Here is a 19,546-nt window from a genome sequence, read left to right as displayed (position 1 = left end):
TCTCTATCATATATATATTTTAGAATTGAGGACCATGTCTAGTGTGTGAAAGTTTGGAGGTGACACTAAGATGAGTGGCAGAGCAAAGTGTGCAGAGGACTGTGAAATTTTACAGAGGAACATAGATACTTTGAGTGAGTGGGCAAAGGTCTGGCGGGTGGAATACAATGTTAATAAATGTGAAGTCATCCATTTTGGTAGGAGTAACAGTAAAAAGGATTATTACTTCAATTGTAGATTGGAACTATGCAGAGGGAGTTGGGTGTCCTTGTGCATGAATATCCTTGTGCAAGAAGGTTGGTCTGCAGGTACAACAAGTAATTAGGAAGGCAAATAAAAATTTGTCCTTCATTGCTAAAGGGATTGAGTTTAAAAGCAGAGAGGTCATATTCCAGCTGTACAGGTTGCTGGTGAGGCCACATCTGGAGTACTGTGTGCAGTTTTGGTCTCCTTACTTGAGAAAGGATGTACTGGCACTGGGTGGGGGGGGCACAGGAGGTTCACTAGGTTGATTCCGGAGTTGAGGGGATTGGCTAAGGAGGAGAGACTGAGTAAACTGGGATTATATTCATTGGAATTGAGAAGAATGAGGGGGGATTTTATAGAAACTTATAAAATTATGAAAGGAATAGATAAGATCGAAGTAGAGAGGATGTTTCCACTGGCAGGTGAAACAAGGACATAGTCTCAAAATTACAGGGAGCAGATTTAGGACCGAATTGAGAAGGAACTTCTTCACCCAGAGGGTTGTGAATCTATGGAATTCCCTGCCCAGTGAAGTAGCTGATGTTACTTCAGTAGATGTTTCTAAAGCTAAGATAATTTTTTGAACAGTAAAGGAATTAAGTGAGAGGGTGGGTAAGTGGAGCTGAGGCCACATAAAGATCAGCCATGATCTTATTGAATGGGGGAGCAGGCTTGAGGGGCCAGATGGCCTACTCCTGCTCCTAGTTCTTGTGTTCTTATGTGACCATATCCATTCCCTCCATAGTTTTATATGTTTTTACGGTGGCTCAGTGGTTAGCACTGCTGCCTCACAACACCAGGGTCCCAGGTTCAATTCCAACCTCAGATGACTGTCTATGTGGAATTTGCATATTCTCCTCGTGTCTGTGTGGGTTTCTTCCCACAGTCCAAAGATGTGCAGGTTAGGTGAATCAACCATGTTAAATTTCACATAGTGTTAGTTGCATTAGTCAGAGGGTGGGTTGCTCTTCTGAGGGTCGGTGTGGACCTGTTTTCACACTGTAGGGAATCTAATCTAATCTGTGATGTAGCTTCTCCTTTAACAAGGTTATGCTGTCGCTGGCATCTTTTTCAGAGGGGCCATAAAAGACACAGACTCTGAAAAGCCAAATTTGAAGGGTTTTAGAGTCAATTTGATTACAGCTAGCAGATACTGCTTCAGGCAAAAGGCTTTCATGTTTTTACAAAAAACACTTGTACAATGAAAGGAAAGTGGTCGGTTTTCCCAGCTCAACTTTTCTCTGGTTTTTTAGCAGTCTGGCTGTTCACTGAAAGCAGTCAGGCAGCTTCGAGGCTGCTGGACCAAGAAACAGCTACATGGAAGAGGGTGTTCCATGCTGCCATCTCTCTCTTTCTCTCCTGTCAGACCCTGGGTTTGATTTTACCTTTTGTGCCAAGGGATGTTTATGGGGATTGTAGCAAGTATTTGGAACAGCATCATTAAGTTGGGATTGTCTGTTGAGTTTTCAGATAGGCTAAGTTATTCTGTATTCTGTTCTCTTTTCTTTTCATCCGGTAATCTTGTAAATAAATCCTGTTTTGTTTAAAACTGAGTGTTTTGACCAGCTGCAGCCCTCCTGGAATATCAGCGTTACACCTGCTTAAAGCAACTAGCAAAGCTAGGGTCTGGGCTACTTTCATGAAATATTTTGAGGGGTTCTGGCCTGGTCCATAACAGATCCCCCCTATTTATTCTAAATTCCAATTAATATAATCCCAATCTAGGGAGAAAGAGAGGATCGCAGATGCTGGAGGTCAGAGTCGAAGAGTGTGGTGCTAGAAAAGAACAGGCAGTCAGTCAGCATCCGGGGAGCTGGTGAATCGATGTTTTGAGCATAAGCTCTTCATCAGGAATTCAGAATGAAAAGTTTATGCTCCAAACATCAATTCTCTCTGCTACCTGATCGACTGCGCTTTTGCAGCACCCCCACACTCTTCGACTACAATCCAAGTCTACTCAGTGTCTCCTCATAATCCAATGCTATCAATTCCAAATCAACTCAGTGAACCTCCTTTGTACCCCGCCCAGTGCCAATACATCCTTTCTCAAGCAAGGAGACCAAAACTGTACACAGTACTCCAGGTGTGGTCTCACCAGCACCTTGGACTGCTGCAACATAACCTCCCTGCTTTTAAACTCAATCCATTTAGCAATGAAGGGCAAAATTCATCACTGGGCTATTAATCCAGAGGAGAAAGTGAGGTCTGCAGATGCTGGAGATCAAAGTTGAAACTTTATTGCTGGAACAGCACAGCAGGTCAGGCAGCATCCAGGGAACAGGAGATTCGACGTTTCGGGCACAGGCCCTTCTTCAGGAATGAGCAGAGAGTGTTCAGCAGGAGAAGATAAAAGGTAGGGAGGAGGGACTTGGAGGAGGGGAGTTGGAAATGTGATAGGTGGAAAAAGACCCAGCTAATGTTTGGGGGGGACCTGGGTTTGAATCCTTCCACAGTAGGTGGTGGCATTTGAATTCAATAACAAACAAGAATTGAGAGTCGAATGATGGCCATATCGAAAAACCCGTCTGGTTCACTAACATCCTTTCGGGAAGGAAACTGCCATCCTTATCTGGTCTGACCTACATGTGACTCCAGACCATTAGCAATGTGATTCACTCTTAACTACCCTCTGGGCAATAAATGCTGAATCAGCCAGCCATGCCCTCATCCTGCAAATGAATTTTTAAGAAGTGTTTTATTATAGGTAAAGCCACTACAAAAGTTCTCTGTGCAAAATTGTAGTTTTCATGTAAATTCCCAATAATTTAATTTGCTTACACAAGCTTGCTGCATGAGGTAGTTCATGAGTTCTGCTTGATTTGCTCACTGGATTAGAATGGCAAAACACACAATTCTTGTTTGAAGAAAAATTTCAACTAAATATTGTTAGATGCAATCTTATATTTGCACGAAGGTTATCGCTCCTGTGTCAAACATTTGTTCCCAACATTACTAAACCAGACACTCTTGGCATTTGGCTTGTGACATCTTGCTGTGTTCCAACAGTGACTACACATTGTAATAACTTGAGGTATCCATAATGGCACGCAAAGGTCAGGCAAAATGCAATATCAACGCAGATGACTTTTTCTTGAAATTTGAATGTTGGCTTGTTTTGAATGCTTTCCTATATATACCTAGATGGGTCTCTCCTAAAGTATTGTAGAACAGGTGATTGCTAAATAGAATGACTTGCAGCAGCTGTATAAGGGAACCCAATCTTGAACAATGCTTCAAATGGATTTTTATTAATCTTTATGTCCAATAATGCTTTGCTAAATTGCAAGTCGAAGTAATTACGATAATGGAAGAATAGAGGTGACAGAAGCCAATGAGCAACATATGTATAGTGTACTGTCTTGGACAGAGCATGTTGGTAGGGACTATAAATATAGAATGTTCAACCTTGAGCCAATTTGAGAAATGGAAATGAACATCCTTACAATTAGATGGAAATTGCTGAAGTTCAGTTCGTATTTCTGTGAGTGTTTAAATTAAATGGGTGATTCGGGGGGAAAAGAATTAAGATTTGGCCTGTTGACATCTTACTAATTAATATTCCTTCATTAAGGTATATTCCGTAATATATTAATTATCTACAATTGTAAAGATGATGTATGACATGTTTTAGAAATTGTCTGAATACTGATTATATCAATATGTGATTAGTAAAATGTGCTAATTTGCTATCTATTCCAGGTAGTACTTAATCATGTTGACTGTTTAATGATAGGCCTAGGGGCATCTTATCCATTTAAACTTGGGATTGGGGATTTTTCCTGATTATACTTTTCATGGCAGATCAAATTACAGCAGGGAATTAGGCTCTGTTTTATTACAGACAACCCTATCCCTACACTAACCGTTTCAGTTACTCATTTGTATTGTTATCAGAGATCAAAATCACTTTGTTTTGGTAACTGAGCCTCACACACCAGATCTTTGCTATGTTTGCTGACCTCTGCTAAAATAATAAGTATCTCTGGATTAGACAAAAGTAATTGTTTCAAACAATGAAAGCAAAGATACACATTAGACGTTCTGGGTGTGGATTGAGGTCAGACTGAGTTGGGACTCGGGTCTAATACATTTGAAGACTTCATTGACCAGGGTCACTTGTGACCCACTGAATGAGGCTCTGGAAGATAACTACAACACTGTGGAATCCTGCTCAGACATATACCAATGATTCTGTCGTAGAGAGAAAATATGGGCCTCTATTAGTGCTGTCATTCCTTTCCATTACGACTCACAATAAATACTCAGTGGTAACCAAGCAACAAAATGACGTTGAAAGGAAGCAGACTTTTTTTTATCAATAGGAGAAATTAAATATAAACATTCCATTTCGGAATAACTAAATTCAGATTATTGCGCTATTTTACTTTCGCATCCCTGTTGCTGCAACTAAATTGTACACACATGCATAAACTTCTTGGTGAAATTAAGGGATGGAGTAAAGGTGCAAGTTAGCCCTGACCTTACTGAATGATGGGATAGTTTCGAGAGACTGGAGAGCCAACTGTTGCCCCAGTGTTCCATGTGCAGTGTCATTTTCTGTGCTACATTGTAGCAGTTGTGGGTGGAGAGAAATCCAGTGTCCCTCCTCAAAAATATGCAGCATTCTTCTTCATAGACTGATTTCAAAATGCATGCATGCAGATCCATTCAAGCATCACCTTAATTCTGAGTCCTTTTGGTATTTTTAAGTTACTCTTCAAAGTAGTAACTCTTCAAGCCATAAGTAACTTTAAAACTGGTCACACAAATATTTTTCTAATTGAGTACCTTTCTTCATTCATTCATTCACAGGATTCGAGTGTCGCTGGCTGGGCCAGCATTTATTACCCAAGGGCAGTTAAGAGTCAACCACATTGCCGTGGGTCTGAAATCACATGTAGACCAGACCAGGTAAGGATGGCAGTTTCCTTCCCTAAAGTGCGTTAGTGAACCAGATGGGGTTTTCTGACAATTGACCTGGATTCATAATCAACCTTAGATTCTTTTTCCAGGTTTTTATTGAACTCAAATACCAACATCTTGCTTCTGGTGGGATTTGAACCCAGCTCCCTGGAATATTACCTGGGTCTCTGGATTACCAGTGCAGCACTGAAACCATTAGGCCTTCGCCTCCCCCTTCTATTAGTGTGTCGATAATCTAAGTCTCTGAACACCCACCACTGACACTATATTAACATTGCTAATATCATGTGCCTTGGGCTGTTTCACTTCCATGTATCCTTCTTACTGGTATCAGTCTGTCTTCCTGATGCCGTGTGGGAAAGGACGCCCACGTGAATGTTTTGGCAGAAGCTGGGTTCAGTCTTGATAAACAATAAAGGCTTTTATAAATGGTGTTAATGAACTATTTATAGTATTGTTACATCTACTAAATAAGGTAGATAATTGTCTCTCATGAAACCTAAGCCTCAAGTTAAGCATAAGTGCATGTTCTATTAGCTGCATGTACTTGATGTTCTGACAGCTTGGATATAGTTGCGTAATGGGGTTATTCAATGGCCAGCACTGCTGTCCCACAGCACCAGCAACATGGGTTGTTCGATTCCACCCTCAGGTGACTGTCTGTGTGGAGTTTGCACATTCTCCATCATAGAACTAATCAAAGAATCCCTACAGTGTGGAAACAGGCCATGTGGCCCAATGAAGAGTGTCCCATTCCCCTACCCTATTACTTTTACATTTCCCCTCACTAATTCACCTCGCGTGCACATTCCTGAACACTATGGGCAATTCACCTAACCTGCACATCTTTGGATTGTGGGTGGAAACGTTCTCCCTGTGTCTGTGTGGATTTCCTCTGGGTGCTCCAGTTTCCTCCCATAGTCTAAAGATGCGCAGGTTAGGTGGATTGACCAGGCTAAATTGCGCCATTGTGTCCCGGGTTATGCAGGTTAAGTGTATTATCCATGGGAAATGTTGAGTTATAGGGTTGGGACTGGTTGGGATGCTCTTTGGAGGTTCAGTGTGAATTCAACAGGCCAAATGACCTGCTTCTATACTGTAGGGATTCCACGTAATTAACCCTTTCTGATGCTGTTTTATAGAAGATGAGAAACTATTTCTTGGGAATACTATTCTCAAATTAAAAATAAAAACTAACAAGGCTTCCCAGAATCCATTTCAGAAAATAACCACCATTTACATTTCTCTCAGCTTTCTGAAATTTTGGGGGACTTACCCATCAAACCGTAGAACAGAACCCAGGGTTTGGTGAACCAAGCAATCTGTGTGCCAACATTCCAAAATACCTTGTTTTCTGAATATCACTGCTGATACAGCAAAAACTTCAGGCCCAGTCTGAACTGGTTGTGGGCTTCACCACTTAGTCAAAATAGGATGTAATTATAGGGAAGTCTAGAAGAGCAGAAAAATATACATTCACAAAATACAAGAAAGTGTGAACTAAGGCTAATAAAAATTCTGTGACATCATCATATAAAAACTTTACAAAACGTTAAATGTACTTAATATAATAGGAATTTCACTCCCTCTCTCTCCTCCACCCCTCTCTTTCTTTCTCTCTCTGTCTCTTTTCATGACTTGCACACAACTTGCTACACTAGCAGTTTCTTGGGGTAACCAATGCACAAAAGTCAAAGAAGATATTGCTCATAAGGACGGAGTGATCTCATGATCCTTATAAACCCCCGTCTGAGGGATACTCAACATGTCTTCGCAACTGATGAGCCACATCATTTTCCAATGGGAATAGGAGAGATTACATTGAATATCTGTCACTTGCTAGTAGACAACTGAATAAATGATTGGCATAAGTCTCCCAGATATAAAATATGTCATTACACTCTTGGCAAAAATCGTTTTTCTCCATTGACCAATCTCATTGGATCTGATGTGACATTAGTCAGTAGGGTGCTATACAAAGGCACAAGGAGGACCACATTCTATGAGTATATCAGATAATCTCCAACATTCTGACATCCAGTTACTGCGATGATAATACCTGCGGTTAGACCTCACTATTAATGTTTTCCTTTCAACCCTCCAATTGGATTACATCTAGAGAGTTTTGAGAAGATTTGTAGCTCAGGTTGAGGTTCTGAATGTAGGTTTTACTCACTGAGCTGGAAGGTTTGTTTACAGTTTTTTGGACTAGATCTTTTTACTCTTTTTACAAATTTCTACTAAGTATACTGGATATCCACTATCTGACGTGCAAAAATCTCTTAGCTCCTATTGACTTGCGATGGCTGCCATTAAATTTGCAAGTGAATAAGGTGATGATGTTGCTCAGTTAACAAAGTTACGTTATCCTTGTTTTTTTTCAGAAGGTGGTAAAGACACAGGCTCTGAAATGTCTAGGTTTTGATGGGTTTTCGAGCCAATTTGATAATAGCTAACAGATACTGCCTCATAAAAGGCTTTCAAGTTTTAAAAAAAGGATACAATGAAAAAGGAATGGCCAGTTCTCCCAGCTCAGCTTTATCTGGTTTGATTTGATTTTTGGCAGTCTGGCTGTTCACTGAAAGCAGTCAGGCAGACTTGAGGCTGATGATTTAAGAAACAGCTACATGGAAGAGGGTGTTCCATACTGCCATATCTCTCTCTCTTGTAAGACCCTGTGTTTTCTTTTACCTTTTGTGCCAAGGGGTGTTTATGGGGATTGTTGCAAGTATTTGGAACAGCATCATTACTTTGGAACGGTCTGTTGGGTTTTTGGATAGTTTAAGTTCTGTTTTCTGTTATCTTTTATTTGGTAATCTTGTAAATAAATTCTGTTTTGTTTAAAACTGAGTGGTTTGACCAGTTGCATCCCTACTGGGATTTTAGCGTTTCACCTGCTTAAAACAATGAGTAAAGTTAGGGTCTAAGCTACTTTCTTGAAATATTTTGAGGGGTCTGGCCTGGTCCATAACAGTAGGAGGAACTGAAGGAATTTAAATCACTGTAAAGTGAGGTGGGTACTTATCTATCGACAGCTGGCATAAAAAATTTCTTGAAATTGTGCAGCCACAAATTATTAGTCATACCAAGCTGAATAGTCAGCATTCAATTACACTCATACAGGGGCTAGAGAGGAATAGTGATCCTCTTTTATATTGTAATTTTTAGCAGGGTTATACCTGGGCAACAAAAACAGAGGTAGCTGGAAAAGCTCAGCAGGTCTCACAGCATCTGTGAGTTCTGAGGAAGGGTCACCGGACCCGAAACATTAACTTTGATTTCTCTTCACTGATGCTGCCAGACCTGCTAAGCCTTTCCAGCAACATCTGATTTACAGCAACCACAGTTCTTTCTTTCGGTTTTTATTACTTCAGAATTTGGGTAAAAGCTGCTGAATGCTGGAACAATCCATGGAGTACCCCCCACAGTCGGACTCATTTCCTTTATCTGGGAAAAGGAAGCTTTAAGCTGAATTCCTCCTTGAACTTTACCATGTAATTGTTTCTTGAAGGAAGGAGGGTAAGTCAGAGAGAGAGCCAAATGCATCTAGTTCACACAAAATAGCACCCATGTAGGGGGGGCCTGAAGAACGCAGCATTGAAATATGGGAGACTGTCCTAGTGGTATTATCACTTGATTGTTAATCCAGAGACACAGGTAACGTCTGGGGATCAGGAATCGAATCACGCCATGACAGGTGGTGGAATTTGAATTCAATAAATATGTGGAATGAAGAATCTAATGATGACTGTGGATCAATTGTTGGAAAAGACCATCTGGTTCATTAATAGCATTTAGGGAAAGAAAATGTCATCCTTACCTAGTCTGGCATATATGTGACTCCAGACTCACAGCAATGTGCTTGATTCTTAACTGTCCTCTGGGCAATTAGGAATGGGCAATAAATGCTGACCTAGCCATCGACATCTTCAATGAATTTTAAAAAATACTGGGAGTCATGTCATGGAGAATACTGGGAGAATGTCCAAGGAAAATCTGACTGCAGATCTGTACTCGATTTTTGTTCCTAATTTGTGACAGAGCGAAAGGGACACTTTTTGAATCCTCATAAAATTAATCTCACGGCTACAACATATGATTTCTGAAAGATTGCAGTGGCATTAGCTGCTAAAGACAAATGGTTAGCTCTCTTTGATTTATCAGGTTTCAAATGTAAATTGTTGTCGCACAGATAACCTTTACTGAGGCCTTGCTATTAGTTGAGGAGTGTCAAAATACAATCGTCAGCTGAACTGATTGCATTTATTTTTAAGGCGATGTTAGTGCATTTTCCATCAATTAATGAGTTTTTGAACATGCGTCTGTATTTAAGAGAGCCATGAGTAAATATTGATTATGTGGTGATGGGTTGTATTTCAGATTAAGTGCAGTAAAGAAAATGGAAGGCCTTTAATCTCAAATGATCTGATATTTTAGCCGTAGCTAAATATCATTTCTGATGATAAATTTCTTGCAAAATTCCAACTATTCAGAAAATGGCATGCTAAATTCCTACCATTAGAGTGGAGTTCTTTATCAGTGAACAGTTGATCCCTTCCATTCCCTCTATCTCCACTATATCCTTTAAGTGGTTTATGATGTTCTATGTATTCAAAGACACCAGGTTCAACTTTAGTCTGTATGTGGCTATAGATCAGACTAAACCCCTCAAAATATATCAAGAAAATAGACTAGACCTTAACTTTTTTTATTTTTAAAAAAGCAAGTGGAAGGCATTGTGTTCAGAATGCAATTTGTTTGGTCAATCTACCAGGATTGAAGCAAAACACACTTTACTCTTACACAATAGTTAAAATACAAATGAAAGTAAGAAAAATTGGAATAACAACTCTAAAGGCCGAATAATAGATTATTTAACTACTAAACAGCAACTGGGTTCCAATATAGTAACATCCCATTAACACACCCATGACAAAGGCAGATTCAGTGAAATCAATTATCTCACATGCAGTCCAGCGGGAAAGAACATCAAGAGAAAATTCTGACAGAGACAGAGAGAACTCAGGTGTTTTGCCTGGCATGGAGAGATGTTTAGCAGCTTCCATACCCCAACAGGGACTGAAAGTTAAACTAAAATCCTGGTTCTGTGGGAGCTTGACACTATCCCTTCTCGCTACTTAAAAGAAAAACCCAAGGCCTCACAAGCTGTTTAATGGTTTGGAACAGACTTTCTCCATAAAACAAAGGTTAAAATATACCTCTTAAAGCCATTGTATCATCACAATGTGATTAAATAGTTTACTCTAGAGCAACAGTCACAATATTAAAAAATATCTCTGATAAGGCTTCATGAAAGATTTAAAAGGATGTTGCCGTGGTTGGAGGGTTTGAGCTAGAGGGAGAGGTTGAATAGACTGGGGCTGTTTTTGCTGGAGCTGAGGGGCGACCTTATGGAAGTTTATAAAATCATAAGGGGCAAGGACAGGGTGAATAGACAAGGTCTTTTCTCTGGCCGGAGGAGTCCAGAACGAGATGACGTAGGTTTAAGGTGAGAGGGGAAAAATTTAAGAGACCTGAGGGGTAACTTTTTCACACAGAGGGTGGTGCGTGTATGGAATGAGCTACCAGATGAAGCAGTGGAGACGTTTAATTACAACATTTAAATGGCATCTTGATGGGTACATGAATAGGAAGGGTGTAGAGGGATATGGGCCAAGATTAATTCAGGATATCTGGTTGGCATGAACGAGTTGGACCGAAGGATCTGTTTCCTTGCTGTATATCTCTTTGACTCTATGACTCTATTTCCCTGGTGTATGACAGAGAAATCGTTTTAGCTAGGTTTCTTGCTCCTTTATCACAGTTCCATTCCATTTTCCAGCCACTTAATCCTGCTGGAAATGTACAAGTGTGTGTGTTGGCATAATCTGGCTCTGATACCACCCACTGGCAAACAGTGACCAGTTGGATAATGGCCACTGTGGTGAAGTAACAGGACTGCAGATTTTAATGTAACCATATAAAGCAAAACCATCAAGGAAAAACCGGGAGAGTATTGGTGCAACAAAGTTTTTGAAATGTGAATGTTGCAAAGCGCTTAACAGTTGTACTGATGTGTGGCACAAAGCAGCTAGGGAAATAGTCTTGAGATAATTGTCATTAAGTCTTTTATGCTTAATTGAGGATATACTTTAATGTTTACGTTTGCACGAAGTAAAATGAAAAACTTGCTGATGTAAAATGTGTGTTGCTAAATCACGATGTTCTCTCACACTCTGGGTAGACTTTTGTCTTGTGTTGCAAACTCTAATTGGACGGAATTAGAGTCCTCAATGTAACTACATTAAATACGGAAAGTGCCAGAGAAGCTCAACACATCTAGCAGCACTTGTGGGTAGTTAACATTTCGAGTCCAGTAAGATTTTATTTGGAACTGGAATAGGCTGGGGCTGTTTTCTCTGGAGCTGAGGGGTGACCTTATAGGGATTTATAAAATCATGAAGGGCATGGACAGGTTCCCACGGAAGGTCCCAGGCCAACTGAGTTCCTCCAGCATTTTCTGTATTGATTTTAGATTTCCAGCATCCACAATCCTTTTATTTTAATGTAATTACATTTACTTCTTTTAAATGCTGCTTTGTTTAAAACACAAAAATGCAAATATTTTGACCAAAATGTAGTTTGTATCATTGAAAATAAGTATCGTGTACAGTCACGTCACGCTATGCTACTGGATTGGTAACCCAGAGGCCAGGGCAAATAATCCAGGTAATATGGCAGTGAGAGGATTTAAGTTCAGTTAAAACTGGAAATATGATCCTTTTAGATTATCATAAAACGTCCAACTGGATCAGTCTTGTACTTTCAGACGAACTGCAGTCCTGCTGTTTAACTGCCAACTGTTCTGGTTTGGAATTGCGATTCAGTAAGGCTCTTCTATCTAATGCAGCAATAGTTATGTTAACTCCCGTGTCATAAGAACTAGGTATGGGTCACATAGAAATATTGAATAAACACTTATTACAACACCTAATTCTACAACTACTACAATCACCGGCACTTCTGTGTATGGGATAGTATTGAGTGATTCAGACACAATGTGTAACATGTTTTTAACAACAGGGTATATGTCAAGTGGACCCAGTTATGATGTGAGTCTGAGGCACTTATAACCCTCTGTTTATGTCTTGTGATACAGATATGATATCACAAACCTGTCTCTTAAAGGCTAACTGCATACTAACTGTGTGTCAGAAGTGTGATGGAATGCTCCCCATTTGCTTGGATGCTCCAACAAAATTAAGAAGCTTGATTCCATCCAGGACAATACAGCCTGCTGGACTGGCATCACTTCTACAAGCATTCAGTCAACCCCCCACAAACTCTTGTATTATCTACAAGATACACTGCAGAAATTCACCAAAGATCCTCAGACAGCACCTGCCAAACCAACAACTGCTTAACATCTAGAAGGACAAGGGCAGCAGATATATGGGAGCACCACCATCTGCAGGTTCCCCTCCAAGCCACTTACCACCCTGATTTGGAAGTATATTGCCATTCCTTTGCTGTCTCTGGGTCACGATCCTGGAATTACCTCCTGAAGGGAATTGAGGGTCAACCCACAGCACGTGGACTGCAGCAGTTCAAGAAAGCAGCTCACCGCCTCCTTTGCAAGGGGCAACTAAGGACAGGCAGTAAATATTGCCCCAAGCAGCAACACCCACATCCCACACTAAACTTACAAAACACTACAGTGGTTATGCCACTCCCAGTCTGACATCAGAGTAATTGGTTCTTACTTAGTCACTGTACTAGCCTTTAAAAAATCACTTACTTGTATTATAATTCAATAAATGTTAGTTATAGAGTCAAAGAGATTTACAGCATGAAAACAGACCCTTCAGTCCAAATCATCCATGCCGACCAGATATTCTAAATGAATCTAGTCCCATTTGCCAGCATTTGGCCCATATTCATTTAAGCCCTTCCTATTCATATATCCATCCAAATGCCTGTTAAATGTTGTAATTGTACCAGCCTCCACCACTTCCTCTGGCAGCTCACTCCACACATGCACCACCCTCTGCATGGAAAGGTTACCGCTCAGGTCCTTTTTAAGCCTTTCCCCCCTCACCTTAAACCTGTCCCATCTAGACTTCCCCACTCCAGGGAAAAGATCTTGGCTATTTACCTTGTCCATGCCCCTCATGGTTTTAAACCTCCTGTAAAGTCACCCCTCAGCCTTCAATGCTCCAGGGAAAACAGCCCCAGCCTATTCATCCTTTCCGCATAGCTCAAGCCCATCAATCCTGGAAATGTCCTTGTAAATCTTTTCCGAACCCTTTCAAGCTTCACACATTCTTCCGATAGCAGGGAGACCAGAATTGCAAGCAGTATTCCAAAAGTCGCCTAACCAATGTCCCGTACAGGTGCAATACGATGTCCCAACTCCTATACTCAATGCACTGACCACTAAAGGCAAGCGTACTAAACGTATTCTTCACTATCCTGTCTAACTGGGACTCCACTTTCAAGGAACAATGAACCTACACTCCAAAGTCTCTTTGTTCAGCAATACTCCCCAGGACATTACCACTAAGTATATAAGTCCTGCCCTGAGTTGCCTTTCCAAAATGCAGCACCTCACATATATCTAAATTAAACTCCATCTGCCACTCCTCGGCCCATTGGCCCATCTGATCAAGATCCTGTTGGACTCTGAGGAAACCTTCTTCGGCCTCCACAACATCTCCAAAATTTGTCAACAAAATCCAAACATGTCGAAGAAGAATTGTAGTCAGTCTGGCATATTGAAAGTTTGAGTCCTGATTTGTTTATAATGGAACTAGTATTTTAAAAATCTGTAACGTTAATAGCAATAGGTCTTTGTAAATTAATTACCATTTCTAAAAAAAATCACATTGTCATCTTGATAAGGAGAGTCACAAGGAGCAGGCATTTTGCAGTCTAAGGTCAGTAAAGTAACAAAATGGATTCCCATGATTTAAGATTTGGTTTTATTTAACAAATATTGTCAGTTTATAAAATGGAATGAGCAACAAGGGAGAATGTTGGATTCTGAAGAGAAACACAAGGAGATGGTGGATATGCACATCACATCCGTCAAGATCCAAAAGGTGACAAATGCAGAAAATAATGTTTTCTCACACCTAAAACCTCTCCTCTTTCTTCAGAAATGCTGTACTGATTGACTTGCTTTTCCGTTTCCAAAGCTGATAGTTAAGTATCAATCATCCATTGTGAAATAAAGTAACTGTTCCCCTTCATATCCATGACCTACCTCCAGTTAAACAGAAACAGAAATTGCCAGAGAAACTCAGTAGCATCTGGGGACATAAACCAGAGTTAACATTTTGAGCCTTCTCCAGAACCAGTTTGAAATGCTACCAGGCTTGCTAAATTTTTCCAGCAATTTCTGCTTTTGCTTCACATTTCCAAAGTCCGCAGTTCTTTGTCTTACATTAGCTTCAAATATATGAAGCTCAGTAATTGTGCTATGTTAAATGAATAATATAATGAATCTCAAGAGTCTGACTGTATGACTCTTGAATGCAATGAGTTGCTGAATTGATCTGGATGGAAGTAATATAATGGGGCGGACTTTCCACTTGCCATCTTTACAATGGAAATAAAAATTGAGCGATTCTGTAACGGGCAATTAATCCTCAATGTCCATAAGGTATGTTGGAAACCAACCCCAATAATCTGTTCTATTGGCTTTGATGCATAAGCATTTTTTTAAGGTGAGAGGAGAAAGATATAAAAAGGACATGGGAGACAAACATTTTACACAGAGAGTGGTTCGTGTGTGGAATTAACTTCCAGAGAAGTGGCAGATACAGGTACAGTTGCAACATTTAAAATACATTTGGATAAGTTGATGAATAGGAAAGGTTTGAAGGAATATGGTCCAAGCACAGGTAGGTGAGACTACCTTAGTTTGGGATTATGGTCAGCGTGGACTGGTTGGATAGAAGGGTCTGTTTCTGTGCTCTATGACTCTGTGACTCTATAATTGTGCATATTATCTGAGGGCTTCAGTAACATGATCTCTATATAATGGTCATCTTGCAAAGTTTTCTTGAAAAATAAGTCAAATATATCAAATTCATGTAAGTAGTGATAGGAAAAGGTTGACGTAGCGAGTAAACAGTAATCCGAACAGACTAACTATGCTTGCATCCATATGAAGTGTGCTCATAAAAGACATATTAATGTTAGTTTGTTGCTAATATGTACTCAAAAAGAGTTCTATAATTCTTACATTGATAGACTACCTTGTTTCATTTACAACTGTTGTAATACAATGGCTTAAATAGTTCATTTTTACAATACAGGTATTTTGCAGCTATGATTCTTTATGTGGAACAAGATATAGCATAAGATTATAAAGGTGTGATCTATGTGCAATTATCATTTTTCAATGGGCCCTATTTGTTAAAGATGCTCAGCACAAATTGATTTGGATGCAATCTGCTTCCTTATAATTCCAAGTAGTTTTAATATCAATCTATTCAACTGTTTCTACCTAAAAAAACTTACCATTAAGTTGCTTTCATATGGTAGATATTTTGTTGTCAATTAATGTATAATATAATCTATGTGATGGATCAATGCCTTCTTAAATGTCTGACGCAGTTCACAAAATAATGAGGTTCTTCTGTCTGCTTTTGTGTACCTTCACAAATTCTACATGTACAGAGACAGTCCGACAGAAGGGTACAAAACTGCTGTGTTACATAATGGGAATATGCCTTTCTGTATTTTTGTCAAATTTGTAATATTATCATGCTCATGAAACTTCACTCTCTTTTCAAAGAACAACTGCTGTGAACATTTTTGTTCATGGATCATTAATTGCAGAGAGACGTGGAGCCGGGGTGGGTCAGCAACAATTTAAGGTAGAATAATTGTCTTCATTGATGTGTGATGTGCAATTGTCTGTAAACTGATGCCTTATGTTTATTACCATTTGTCGGTCTTAACTACATACATCATTTACTCAAAACATTTGGCCAGATATCCTCCAGATTGCTACAAACGCCTCCAGAATAAGTGACATTAACTGTCTACAGATAATGCTCACACCAATTTTTCTAACCTTCTTTCCAGTTGACAGTATGCAGAATATATTTAGTTTTTATTTAAATTATATGATTATAACAATTATATGATTAATGCTAATATCCTGACTTAGTTCTGTAAATTCTTTTTTCTTATTTCATGTCAGCTACCAGCATCGAAAATGCCCTTGAAGTCTTGCAGTGCAGTGGTAGTGTCTCTGCCCTCTAGGCTAGAAGATGCAGGTTCAAATCCTACCTACCTCACATTTCTTACCATGCCCTTGAAAAAAAATTCCACAGAAATTCTCTTGCTTTTGAGAATAGACCTACAACTTGCTAAGTAGGTAACTGTTCAGGTGGGGCAAATGAAAAACTGGCAATCGTACGTGACACAAACTGGCCCCAAATCTATTTGAAAGAAGTCGGAAACCACTATATTTAAGGAAAAATAAGGCTGGATTATTCCAAATGAAGAGAATCTGAGTTTTAAAAATGAGAACCACTTTTCTAGTTAGTTATTTATGTACAAATAAAGACATCTTAAAATATAGCTGGAGGGAAATGACTCTTTAGTTACATAAAATAATTCATACCAAGGTGAAGAATGCTTTATTTTACCAAAGTTGACCGCAAAAATGTCTCCTTTAGTATTGTACTTAAACAGTAAAATTACTATTTGCTGTAAATGCTCTTTGTCCAGGAAATACTTTTATCGCACACTACAACAATACAATTAAGAAATTTTGGGTGAAGGAACAATTTTGCAAATGCTACCACTTGTGAATTGACTGTGTCAGTTGTGAGGAGAAGGGTCTGGCTGCAAATCAAATACTCGTGAGACATAAGTGCAAGGAAGCTTCTTGTGAGTCAAAATATGAAAAAAATATGTAATGGCCACTTGTATTGAAAGTGGTTTGAGCTGCCAAAAACGGGCAGTTAGCATTTTGGAATCAGATCTATTTTTTAGAACGTGTTTCTGTCAAACATTTAAATTTTTTGTTAACATTTAAGTAGAGCTACAGGACAGAAGATGGCCAATCCTTTGAATAGTAGCATTAATTAACCTCTTTATTTTAAAATGGAGAAAATCTTGAAATAATTAGATCTCATTTCTCTATTATATGGGAATACTTTTTAAAATAATACTCTGCAAGGATGAAAGATTTATTGGCGTGAATTAATTTGCCTTCCCCAAATTTTCGCATATGAAGAACTAAGTTTAAAGTATCACCATTTCTCACCAAAGAACTTAAAATATAAAACAATGTAAAAATTTTGACATTGTTGGTCTATTTCTCCTTTTCAATATGAGTTTTCATAAGTCTATACACTCTAATGATTATTGTATATAAATTCCATATGTTTGTTATATTAAGAGACTATACAGAGATAGCTATAAGTGTCATATGTATATGATCTTGGAATATTCTGTGCCTAGTGTAATTAAACATTTTAATAAATAGTACTTTAACATATTTGATAAAACATAAATATTTGCCATGAAACTGAAGCCTTTTTAATTGTTTCCAAAATTTAATTTCTGAGCATTTTTAAATGGTAAGATTTACGAATTTGATTGCATCCATGTCACATTTCAATTATTTCTTCTCATTTGTAAAGATTACACAACCTTTGCAGAAACCAATGCAATTAATAAGAAAAGGAGATCACTGGCATCAATTAGCTGATTTGCCAATCTTGATCTAGTTTTAACATATGCAAAAGAGTTCAAATTACCTTGTGTTTTCAGCTCCAGAAATTTCAATGACAAAGCTTCTCTCAGTTTCTATCTCTACCTTGATTGTCGCCTCTTATTCTTGTCTGTTCCATCCTCATCGATAAAACTTACTCATGATGATTGGGCAGTTTCCTTTACCTTCCCCCTCTCGTAGTCACCCATTACACATCATTTTCTAGTCGATTACATTTGAATGAAATAACTGCATCGTGTGTTTAGATTTACTGAACACCTACGTTGGACATAATACGTGACTAGTTCATAAACATTTGTGTATATAAAGGAAAATGTGCTGCTAATTTGCATAAGCGTGGATTCCATTCACATGTCTTGATGCAGTTTTAGCTGTGGGAAATTCCCCTTGTATCCCGACTCATTTAAAACTCATGACATGATGGCAGTTCAAAACCTCTTTGATTTAGCCACTTGTACAGTATGATAACATGCAAGTCTCATTAAGTAACCCGAGGCTTATATTGATTAGAAATAGAGTTATTCAAGAAGGAAAATTCAAAGAAAAAGTTACGGTTTCCTTTTGAAAAGTGTTAGATCAGGCGTAAATTCTAAGAAAACCCCAGCAGTGTAACAAAAAAGGAAGTAATGGTCGATCACTTGATACTGCAGCTTCCTGAGTGTAAACTCCGTGGGTAGATTCGGGGAAATCCTGAAAATTATCACTGGAACATAGATGTTTGGTCACATTTTAGACAAGAAGTAAAGTTTCAGTAGAAATGAGTTGCATGCTGTGAACCGGAGCAAATAGAATAAAGCAGCCTTGATAATTAGGAACCATGTACACTTGCACTGTACTCCACTGAAAATTACTGAACTTTCTGCACTAGAACAATGAGCTTTATAGAAGCCTTAAAGTATCATCGGAAATTTTTCCAATGGGAATGAGAGGACTTTGAGGAAAAGGCCCAAGTAAAAGAGGTGTGCATGTGTTTAGTAGATTTAACAACTTGGAATGTGGTCCATTGACATTTTAAAACTTACAGATGCAACAGATGTAGTGTTCTAAAGAGAGAAAAGAGAAACCCACAGCAATTCTGTTCTCTTAATGTAACAAATACTTGGAAAGCATGTAAGATGGCGGCAGCGGAGAAGCAGCACTGAGTCCAAGCTCTTGGCCTAGAGCTCATCTGCTTAGAATCATAGAGTCCCTACAGTGTGGAATCAGGTCCATCGGCCCAACAAGTCCACTCCAACCCTTCGAAGAGTATCCCACCCATAGCCATTCCCATTACTCTACATTTACCCCTGACTAATGCACTTAACCTACACAACCCTGAACACTATGGGCTATTTAGCACTGCCAATCCACCTCATCTGCACATTTTTGGATTGTGGGAGGAAACCAGAACACCCAGAAGAAACCTACACGGACACAGGGAGAATGTGCAAACTCCACACAGGCAGTCACTCGAGGCTGGAATCAAACCCGGGTCCCTGGCACCGTGAGGCAGCAGTGCCAATCACTGAGCCACAGTGCCACCCCTTTGTCTGCTTTTCTTTTTAAAAAGTCTTTCTCAATGTCCTCTGGAGGGCGAGAGTAGGCCCAGCCTCCTGAGTGTCTGAGGCGGCAACGGCG

At 39.2% G+C, this 19,546-nt stretch overlaps 1 long non-coding RNA gene across 6 annotated transcripts in view; it reads right to left on the bottom strand.

Moving 5' to 3' along the window:
* The window catches only part of LOC122556807 (uncharacterized), a 108,153-nt gene extending 89,974 nt beyond the window's left edge, over positions 1–18,179 (bottom strand). For 5 of the 6 annotated variants that reach the window (XR_015759831.1, XR_015759827.1, XR_015759826.1 and 2 more), the window contains exon 1: positions 17,955–18,179. This is a non-coding gene — a long non-coding RNA (uncharacterized LOC122556807). Of the gene's footprint in view, positions 1–6,445; positions 6,622–17,954 lie in introns of all 6 variants that reach the window. The other variant, XR_015759829.1, reaches the window with a different exon arrangement.
* Positions 18,180–19,546: the final 1,367 nt, after the last annotated feature.

The sequence above is a fragment of the Chiloscyllium plagiosum genome, unplaced genomic scaffold (assembly GCF_037043375.1).
Source record: "Chiloscyllium plagiosum isolate Xiang-an unplaced genomic scaffold, Cpla_swu_hap1 HiC_scaffold_16, whole genome shotgun sequence".
Lineage (NCBI taxonomy): Eukaryota > Metazoa > Chordata > Chondrichthyes > Orectolobiformes > Hemiscylliidae > Chiloscyllium > Chiloscyllium plagiosum.
Note: the sequence above shows the minus strand (reverse complement) of the source record. Positions and strands in the feature narration are given on the sequence as shown.